This window comes from Bison bison, unplaced genomic scaffold (genome assembly GCF_000754665.1).
Source record: "Bison bison bison isolate TAMUID 2011002044 unplaced genomic scaffold, Bison_UMD1.0 scf7180017864456, whole genome shotgun sequence".
Taxonomy (NCBI): Eukaryota; Metazoa; Chordata; class Mammalia; order Artiodactyla; family Bovidae; genus Bison; species Bison bison.
The window spans coordinates 15,321,740-15,333,457 of NW_011495018.1; the positions used below are offsets into that span (position 1 = coordinate 15,321,740).

At 37.7% G+C, this 11,718-nt stretch overlaps 1 protein-coding gene across 2 annotated transcripts in view; it reads right to left on the minus strand.

Moving 5' to 3' along the window:
- Positions 1 to 11,718, minus strand: part of ATRNL1 (attractin-like 1) — a 779,810-nt gene that overhangs the window by 201,397 nt on the left and 566,695 nt on the right. The window lies entirely within an intron of this gene.

Sequence of the window (11,718 nt, forward strand, 5' to 3'; positions counted from 1 at the left end):
GAGAAGTTAATTTCTTGCTTTAGCTCACAAAGCAAATAAGTGACAAAGCTAGGTCTTCATGACAGTTCTGACTCCAAATCACTTTGTACCTCTCCCTCACCACTATCCAAGCTAAGGAGTTCCAGCCTACACCTGTAAGTAATTCACTTACAAGAATTATGTAAAGAGTTACTTCTCTATGAGCCTATATCGAATTGTATTTAATTGTTAAAGCTCATGGATAACCTAAAGGTTATTTTAATAATATCTACATTTCAAGATACTTTGCAATCTATGCATATTTTAACATTTATTATCATATCCAATAGTCAAAACAAACGGGAATTATTGACCTCTTTTTCAAAATGAGTCTGCTGGGGTGAATGGAGGTTAAATAATATTTCCATCGTTATTTAGCTAGTAAGTCTGACCTATACACTGTCTCTAAATATGAACTCTATGAGATCATGACTGAAGTTTATATCCCTGTGGATATTTATCAGTCCAATTTAGAGCTTTAAAAACATTTAGTTTTTTACATGCCTCCCACACATGTTTGTGTGTGTGTCTGCTCACATGTGTCTACTTAACATCCTACAGGCAATGGGAATCCACAGCCTCCAACAGCTCATCATCACCTCTATGGAGCCATCAGACTGCAGATATGCACAATGAATTATACTCATTGTTCATTTTTAGGATAAGTATGAACTCAGGCTGAATAATACCAACCAGATCACCAAGTACGTTCACGTCCTCAAATGCTGTATCTAAGATTTGGAGACTTTTTTTTTTTGTAAGAGGACAAGTCATGTGTACGATTAATAAAACTGCCTCCAACAAATGCATTGGATCAATTAACATGCCAACACTCTCTAGAACTTACCAACACTATCCTGTTTATTTTTAAAAATAATATGTCACAAAAAGATTTGCTCCAATCGTAACATCCTGGAAACCCTTTTATAGAGTTATAATCTTTTATTTTTATGACTGCTGTTATGTTAAAAGTCACCACTCAAGACATTTCATTGCCAAGGGTTATTATTAGCTTATAGATTGAAAATAGGAGGGTCAGAGAGGTAAAATGATTTTCCTAAAAGGTCTAATAGGATGACCAGTGGAATCAGGAATACGACAGAGTCCCAATTTCAACTTCACAGCCCTTTTGTTCTTTCCCAAGCACTGTCATTCTGTAGGATAAGCACAAACACTTTACAGTTGGTATTCTGTAAGGTGAATAGACTTAGTTACCCAATATACAGGCGAGTGGAATCAGATGCTGTGACAAGGTGACTTCCATAATTAACAAAATGACAAATTGTGATTATATCAACATTTCTTCCTTTCACCATTATTCTCTGAGCTGGAACAACAGCAAATGCCAGGGTTAAAATACTGTTAATTAGACCTTGTGTGTGTGTGCATGCATGCTCGGTCATGTCTAACTCTTTAGGACCCCATGGACTGTAGCCCGCCAGGCTCCTTTGTCCATGGGATTTTCCAGGCAAGAATACTGGAGTGGGTTGCAATTTCCTCCTCCAGGGGATCTTCCTGACTGAGGGACTGAATGCGTGTCTCCTGCACCGCAAGGCGGATTCTTCACCACTGTGCCACCTGGAAAGCCTTAAGGAGTGATAATTTTCCTGTTCAATCCTTTGATCCCAAATTTAATATGGGTACTTTAGAAACACTTTTTGATGTACTTACAATAATTCTCTAAGGAGCTCGGTTAAATAAACCATGAAGTTGAGATGGTATATCCAGGTTCTGTGTATATGGCTTACTTATGTACCATGCTGTGTGTGTTAAATAGGTATGAAGGCATGTAAACCCAGACACTTACGGACCTTCCACTGACTCTTTCTTTAGCCCCTTCTTGGGTTCATGTATCATCGTTCGGCATAAAACCCTAAAGTATCTAAATATATCTAAGGATCTACAGGAATTGTCATTTAGGGCAGAAAGGCAACAGAAAAAAAAATGTGGATAAAAAGAGTTGTTACTAACTGACCATAACAGCTCAACATAGATTTGAACCAGTGATGAAAGACTATCACATTTTTTTGAGGGAGAGAAATTGTTATTGAAATGTAACATACATATACAAAACTACAAAAATCTGAAACTGGCAGCTTTTCCTGAAGTGAACAGACAGATCCCATGTAACAGTCTCCCATATTAAGAAAAAAAAAAAACAACACACTCCAACCATCTCAGGATTTTGCCTTAATTTCTTTCTATTCTCAGAACGGGTAACCACTACGTTGACTTACATTACCATAGATTAGTTTTGCCTGTTACTAAACTTCATATAAGTAGGATACACTCTTTTAGTCTGACTTCTTTGCTCAACATATGTTTGTGAGATTTATCCATATGGTTACATCTAGCTGTAACTTGTTCACTCTGGAATCCCATTATGTGACTATACTACAATTTATCTATTTTTAACTGTTTTTTGGGTGAGAATATTTAAATTCTACTCTCTTAGCATATTTCAATTATATGGTACAGTGTTATCAAGTATAATCACCATGTTTTACATTAGATTCTCAGAACTTACAGCTGAAAAGTTAGTATCATTTTACCAGCCTCTACTTCCTTCAGCCCTCAGTCCCTCAGTCACTCTTTTCATGAGTTTGCCTTTTTGATTTCACATATAAATGATACCACACAGTATTTGTCTTTCTCTGTCCTAAAAATATTCCTTGTGTGTGTACATAAAAATAGATATATATATCTCACATATTCTTTTTATACATTCATCCACTGAAGCACACTTTGGTTGTTTCTTGGCTACTGAAAATGAGGCTTCAATAAACATGTGGCTGTACCCACCTTTTTTCTTAAATATATATTTGCTTATTTATTTGGCTACACTGGGTCTCAGCTGTGGCATGTAGGATCCAATTCCCTGACCAGGGATTGAACCCGGCCCCCTGCAATGGGGTGCAGAGTCCCAGCCACTGGACTACCAGGAAATCCCTATACGTATCTTTTTGAGTTGGTATCTCATTTCTGTTTGATAGCTATCCAGAAGTGAATTCAGTACAGTTCAGTCGCTCAGTCGTGTCTGACTCTTTGCCACCCCATGAACCGCAGTATGCCAGGCCTCTCTGTCCATCACCAACTGCTGGAGTCTACCCAAACCCGTGTCCATTGAATCGGTGATGCCATCCAACCATCTCATCCTCTGTCATCCCCTTCTCCTCCTGCCCTCAATCTTTCCCAGCATCAGGGTCTTTTTCAATGAGTCACCTCTTTGCATCAGGCGGCCAAAGTTTTGGAGTTTCAGCTTCAGCATCAGTCCTTCCAATGAAAACCCAGGACTGATCTTTAGGATGGACTGGTTGGATCTCCTTGTAGTCCAAGGGACTCTCAAGAGTCTTCTCCAACACCACACTTCAAAAGCATCCATTCTTCATGCTCGGCTTTCTTTATAGTTCAATTTTCACATCCATACATGACCACTGGAAAAATCATAGCCTTGACTAGACGGACCTTTGTTGACAAAGTAATGTCTCTGCTTTTGAATATGCTGTCTAGATTGGTCCTAACTTTCCTTCCAAGGAGTAAGCATCTTTTAATTTCATGGTTGCAATCACCATCTGCAGTGATTTTGGAGCCCCAAAAAATAAAGTCTGACACTGTTTTCCCCATCTATTTGCCATGAAGGGATGGGACCGGATGCCATGATCTTCGTTTTCTGAATGTTGAGCTTTAAGCCAACTTTTTCACTCTCCTCTTTCACTTTCATCAAGAGGCTCTTTACTTTTTCTTCACTTTCTGCCATAAGGGTGGTGTCATCTGCATATCTGAAGTTATTGATATTTCTCCTGGCAATCTTGATTCCAGCTACTGGAACATATAGTCATTCTATTTCTAATTTTGTGAGGAGCTTTCATACTGTTTTTGAAAGTGGTTGCCTCAAACACATTCCTATCATCAGTGTACAAGAATTACCCCCTTTTCACATCCTCATCAACCCTAGTTACTCCTTGTCTTTTTGAGGATTGCCATTCCGAGAGGTGTGAGGTGATGTCTCACTGTAGTTGTGACTTGCTTTTCCCCGATGATTAGTGATGTTGAGTACCTGTTGGCTATTTTTAATGAGATTTTTGTGGGGGGAGGTCATTTTGCTGTGTGAATACTTTACATAATTTGGATGTGTGCTTAGTCACTCAGTTGTGTTTGACTCTTTGCAATCCCATGGGCTATGGCCTGCCAGGCTCCTCTGTCCATGGGGATTCTCCAGGCAAGAATACTGGAGTGGGGTGGCTATGCCCTCCTCCAGGGGATCTTCCCAACTCAGGGATCGAATCCAGATCTCCCACATTGCAAGGAGATTCTTTATTGCCTGAACCACCACAGAAGCCCATAAACACTGGAGTGGGTAGCTTATCCTTTCTCCAGGGGATCTTCCCAACCCAGGAATCGAACCAGGGTCTCCTGCACTATAGGCAGATTCTTTACCAGCTGAGCTACCAGGGAAGCCCATATTGGATATTAACCTCTTACTAGATACATGGAGAAGGCAATGGCAACCCACTCCAGTACTCTCGCCTGGAAAATCCCATGGATGGAGGAGCCTGGTAGGCTGCAGTCCATGGGGTTGCTAAGAGTCGGACACGACTGAGCAACTTTACTTTCACTTTTCACTTTCATGCATTGGAGAGGGAAATGCAACTCACTCCAGTGTTCTTGCCTGGAGAATCCCAGGGACGGCGGAGCCTGGTGGGCTGCCATCTATGGGGTCGCACAGAGTTGGATACAACTGAAGCAACTTAGCAGCAGCAGCAGCAGATACATGAGACTTGCAAATATTTTATCCCATTTGGTAGGTTGCCTTTTCATTTTGTTTATGGTTTCCCTTGCTATTCAGAGCATTTTTAGCTTAATGTTTATTTGTTTATTTTTCTGTTGTTGTCTTTGGTTTTGGTGTCAAATCCAAAAAATTCATTGCCAAAACTGATGTCAAGGACATTATCATCTATGTTTCCTTCTAGTTCCATGATTTTAGATCTTACATTTAAGTCTTCAATCTATTTTTAGTTGATTTTTGTATATGGTATAAGATATGGATCCAAGTTTCATGGGGTTATCCACTTTTCTCAATACCATGTATTGAAGAGACTATACTTTAACAACTCATTTACAATTACACAGAAAAGAAAAAAATACCAGAGAATAAATTTAACCAAGGAGGGGAACTGTATACTGAAAACTATGACACTGATGAAAGAAACTGAAGAAGACACTAATAAATGGGAAGATGCTCTGTGCTCATCGATTGGAAGAATTACTGCTGTTACAGTGTCCATAACACCCAAAGCAATCTATGGATGCAACACAATCCTTATCAAAATTTCAGTGGTATTTTGAACAGAAATAGAAAAAAAAAATCTAAAATTTGTATGGAACCACCTGAAGACCCTGAAGAGCCAAAGCAATCTTGAGAAAGAACAAAGCTTGAGGCATCACACTTCCTGGTTTCAAACTGTATTACAAACCTATAGTAATCAAAATAGTATGATATTGGCATTAAAAACTAACATGTAGATCAACAGAACAGAATAGAGCCCAGAAACAAACTCATGTGTGTATATGGTCAATTAATTTACAAAAAGGAGCCCAGCTTATCATTCTAATATTGACTGACATATGGGTATAATGAATTATAGTTGCTCAAGTGCTCTGCTCTTTTTCTCTATTGCTTAGACTACATCTTTTCTTATAATTTGAAGGAGTTCTTTATATATATATAATGAGACAAGAGTCTTTTGTTATATATTTAAGTAGTAAACACCCTGTCCCATTCTGCAAGCTATATATTCACTCTGTTAATGGTATCTTTGGCTAAAAAAGGGCCTCAGTATCATTTAATATATCACATTTTCCATTATGGCCACCACTTTTGCATCATGTTTAAGAAATCATTAAATATTGCCATAAAATACTCTTTTCCTTTTAAAAACTTTCTCTATTTTATCACACTTTAAGTCTGTGATCTATTTGAATTTTGTATACAGTGTGAAAAGGGAATCCCAATTTTCTTTTCCTATATCTATATCCAATTAACCAACCATGATTTATTGAAAAGGTGATTCTTTCTCTACTACAAGGCAATGTCACCTCTGTCATATTCATACTACACTATCCATTGGTCTATCTGGCTATCCTTAAATCAACTCCAAATATTCTTAATTAATACAGCTTTATCATAGGTCTTGATATCTAGTAGCATATAGTTTATTTTCCCCCCCTTTGGATATGCTTTGCCATTCAATTTCCACAAATATTTTACAATCAGTTTGTCAATTTCCAAAAAAAAAAAAAATCTCTAGGGTTTTGACTGGGATAACACAGAGTCTATTTTCAATTTGGGGAGAATTGACATCATTATAATATTGAGGCTTCTGATTCTTGAACATGGTGCATCCCTCCATTTACTATGACATCTTTGGTTTTTAAAATGTTTTCAGTTTTCATCATAGAGGCCTTACACATTCCTTGTGTTATATTTACTCCCAAGTATTTAATAATTTTGATGTTATCCTAAGTAGTACAAATTTTAAATTTTGTACCATGTTGGTTGTCTGCTATCTCAATTTCATTCTAAAAGCATAGAAGATTAAGCTTAAAATGTCCCTTACAGACCCAGAAACAATAGCTAGCAAATGACAGAAACATACTTTGGATATACAGTCTAAGGATAAAGCCTGGATGAGTGGATAAAACACATGCAATGGAAGTTAGTGAGATCTCTGTTCAGTCTCCAGCTTCACCATGAGAAAAGTCACTGGTTCTCTGAGCCTTAATTTTCTCCCCTATAATATGGTAATACTCTGGTTGTGTTATTTGCTCAGTTGTGTCCAACTCTGCGACTCCAAGGACTATAGCCCACCAAGCTCCTCTGTTCATGGAATTCTTCAGGCAAGAATACTGGAGTGGATTGCCATTCTCTTCTCCAATACTGTGGTTATGAGACATAATAATGTAAACTACCTAACACCATCTATGTATAAAAATGGCAGTTGTTATTCTTATTTGAATTATAGGGACAGTCCTTTTTTCCCCAATATACTGTGCTATTCTTTCTGGTTCTTCCTTTTTGGCTACTTCCTTTACCAAAAATTAAAAAAAAATACCATTCAGCATCACACATTCAACTATTTATCATTATTATGCATAATTTATAACCTGACTTATTCTCTAAAATATTTGAAATAGCTAACAATGAAATTCACATGTATACCAGGGCAACTAAGAATAAAGTCTAAAGAGAAGTCCATATCCATATAGATGAACTAGGGAGATAGTTCTGCCAGCTGTTGAAGATAAAATGGCTAATACACTCGATCATTAAATATAGTTCTAAAATTTCTAACAACCAAGATCAAAAGGGATCTTTACCGCCAGACAAAACGACACATAACAATCATTGGGAAAAGAGAATCATTTTCCAGGAACTAAATTATAAAAGGGACAAGTCTAGAGTGTGTAACAGACAATGCGTCTAATGCTAGCTTTGCAGACTACTTTGACATTTTCCTTATGTTTTTCACCAACCCTGGAGGAATGCCAAGGCAGACTATTACCCTGTAAATCACTGACAGTATTTCTTTAGGCAGTTTAGTTCTAATGCAGTCACTCTAAACTAAATTCTATAAATTTTTAAATTTATTTAGGTATAAATAATTAGCCAATTAATTAAGCTACAGTGACAGATTTTGGGGGGGGGAGGAATCCACTTAAAATCCTTCATATATTTAGCTTTCAAGTATCAATGATTTCAACTGTAGTACTGGCTGGAACTGAAAGGAAGGCAATTGAAGATGGAGCTTGCTGGCAAGTGGCCCGGATTATACATATCTTGGGTATTATTTGGCTTATGATCCATATGCTTTAGAGACCAGATATGTGAGTGAGTTATAAACATCTTAGCCCTCAAAGCTAGAGACTCTCTACCTGCTTCAGCTGCACCACCTCTGAATAGATGAATCCACAACCACAACCTCTGCTCTAACTTCTCAGCTGAGACACACCCATTCTCACATTTCCAATGAAGGGTATAATCACTTGGCCATCCCATCAGTAACTCATATTTAACACGCACAAAACTGAACTCACTTTCATATTTGCTGTTTTATCTTTTTCTATTAAGAGCACCCTCAAACTCCCAGGTGTTAAACTTAAATCTGAGAGACTTCTTTAATTGCTTCTACTCCCATGCATACAAAGGTGGGAGGCAGTGGCGACAATCTTCCCTGGGTGCAGGCAATAAAGCAAGCTCTGTCCCTAGAGAATGCAAAAATAATAAAAGGGACTAAAAACTGGCTGTATTTTATCATCACCACGTGTTGGCATTCTAAACAATGTCAGTCACCCCCCTACTTCGGTATGCGCTGGTGCCTCCCTGGCCCTGGATGTTGAACTAGGTTATGTCCTTTTCCTCTGAAATAGCTCCTTTTGTGTCCCTGGTTCAGGCTCTCATTGCCTTATAGTCATTTTGGAGATTTTTCTTCTTCTAATTCATCTGACAAACCTACCAGATTAAAAACAAATAGCTAAAAAGTTCTAAATATTTCATTCTTCAGTTCAACAGAATAAATTTCAAAGTATTTAGCTAGGTATTCAAGGCCCTGATGGCCTGGCTTAATTTCCTTTGCAACCATTCTTCTCTCCCTATAGTCTCCAGAAAGAACCATGTACTCGGTTTCATATGTATGTTTTACTTCTGTGTCTTGGTTCATTCTTATCCTTTACCTTATGTATCTCTGCCCACATTCTGCTCATTTCTCTTCAAAGACCAACTTGGTGTTATCTCCTGCATGAATATCTCCCGTATATGTTAACTGTAAGAAAACTTTCTTCTTTAAATTCACCTAGCATTTTATCGAATCTTTTTTTATGGCACTTGCTCTTTTATACTCTGTATATCACAGAATTTTTTTCCTTAGCTCTTCTAATAGACTGTAAACTTCGACAAGCCTGCCATATACTTGGCATTTAATAGATAGTGCTGTTTAATGTCACTCATAAACTCCTTGAAGTCAGGGCCAAATCTCATTCATGTTCGCCCTCGGCACCTCTCCCAATTCTTTATATGAAGCAGACAGTAAATAAATGCCTCTTGAAATGAAGGAAGGATATAATATTCAGCTACTAATCTTGTGATTGTTGTTACATATTCTGTTCTCATTCTTCCCTTCTGTTCATAATTCCCAAGGAAAGGCCTGCCCAGAACATTACTATCACTTTAATCATGTTCTGTGTTCCACCAAAACCACACCTTCTCAATAAGTTTCTTTCATATTTCAAAGGGCTGAAATAGGCATGGAAGCCCCAAAACTTCCACTTCAAGGCCATATATGATTTTTTCCTCTTCTGAACTCTCAGCACATATTATCTGTATTATTCATTTGGTTCTTAATCATATACTTCTTTGTTACTTGTCTTATATTTTTAACTCATGCATTGTTCTTTTTTCCCAGGGGCTGGATATTTCCTCCTAACCACACTGAGAGTCTTTTGTGGATGAAGGTCTTGTATTTTCTCTCTCCAGTTTCAAACACTGGGCTCTTTTTTGTTGAATGAGTTGTTTTGCTGAAAACAATGCATTGGTTAGAATTTTATACTAGATATCTTCTTTCTTGTTAGTAAACTAGAGTTAAATTTAAATTTCGCAAAACTAATCTTAAAGCACATCACATACCATGGAATTTATGTCAGTTAATTTTCCCTAATACTATAGAATTATTGCTCAATTTTGATATTATAGGAAATATATTAATTCCTCAGCAAGAACTTTACATTTCTTGACATAACCAAGTCGCAATTCCAGTAGTGAAATTAATCTTCTAAATTTAGAAACTTTTTAAAGGAAATTAAGACGCATACATAATTTTATTGTATTCAATTTCTAGTAGACAAAAAATAGTAAAATCTGTAAAAACAGTAACTTCTATTTTTATAATGTTATTGCATATATTTAATTCTTACACCTACACTATATGGCAGGTATTATTACACTCTTTTTATAGATGATAAAATAAGAGGCTAGTGATTAAATTAACTTGGCCAGGGTCACACAGACACTATGTGGAAAAATAAGGATTTCCATCTTGGTCTGTCCGACTATAAATTCTGTGTTCAAGTGTGTAGCTAGGTCGTCTGCCTTCCCAACCAGAAAAATGATTGCTCCCCTTTTCTACTGATAAATGCATTTCCCAGCAACATGTCATTATGAAAATGTTCAAGCATGCAGAAAAGTTAGAAGAACTGTATAGTAACCACCATGTACCTGTCACCCAAATCTATAAATCTTAACATTTTGCTATATTTGCTTCATCACAGCTTTATCACAGATCTGTCCATTTGTCCATTCCATCACTCCATCTTTTTTGAGACATTTCAAAATAAGTTGAAGACATCAACACATTTCATTGCTAAAGCTTTCAGTATATATTCCTAATCGAAGTTCAAGCTTATTTGTTCTAGGGAGAATTTTAATTTGATTGGGTAGCACTTTATCTGGCACAGAAACTTTCAAAAATTCTTTACAAATATTTTTCTATATGTGGAAATGCAAATCTTCAAACTTTCTTTACCATACCTTTCAAAGTATATACCTGTGTCATATGGAACGTGATATGAAAGTGCTGGTTCTTGTATTTCTTTAAATTGGGGGACCATTCTACTCTCAATGTCAATGTCAAGCTGGTAGCCAAAGTCTGAAAACAGTAGCTCCTTTATGTTGTCTTTGTCCAGTTTCTTAGATACACATACATAGAAGAGAAAAACCAATGATATCATATCATTTCTGTGATACTTATAATCCAAAAGCCCCAATAATAAACAATTCATATGTTCTAAAGATTTCCTATCTCTCTGACAATTATGTACATGGGTACCTTACCCTTGTACCCACTCCATGCTACTGTGATAAATTGTTTGTTGCATAATAACTGCCACGGAGTCATATTGAAGCTGCTACTGGCCTTCTAAGGCCTTTTGAGAGGTGTCTTGGAGTTTTGTGATGGTGCTGAGATGACAAAAGTGATCCACCCCATTCATACAGTTCCTCCTCAGTGCAAATTCCTACCAGGATCTGGGTTTTGGTAGTGGACTCATTGGGAAAGACTTTGATGCTGGGAACGACTGAAGGCAAAGGAGAAGGGGGCAGCAGAGGATGAGATGGTTAGATAGTATCACCGACTCAATGGATATGAATTTGAGCCAAACTCTGGGAGACAGGGAAGGACAGGGAGCCTGGAGTGCTGGCAGCCCATGGGATTGCAAAGAGTCAGACATGACTTAGCAACTGAACAATAATCAAATCTGAACAACAATGAAAATAATTGTGAAAGTAGTTGGAAGAGACTGGTATTTTTCTAAAATCCTGCTGTTGGTTTTATTCATCAGAATTCCCTGGGAACTGACCTGTTTTAGAGTTCCTGCTCCAACCCTTATGCTTGCTTGGATGGGGCATTTTCCAGTAGTTATGCTCAGTGGGCAAGTCCTTAATCAGTTCAGTCTCTCAGTCATGTCCGACTCTTTACGAACCCATGAACTGCAGCACGCCAGGCCTCCCTGTCCATCACCATCTCCCGGAGTTCACTCAGACTCACGTCCATGGAGTCGGTGATGTCATCCAGCCATCTCATCCTCTGTTGTCCCCTTCTCCTCCTGCCCCCAATCCTTCCCAGCATCAGAGTCTTTTCCAATGAGTCAACT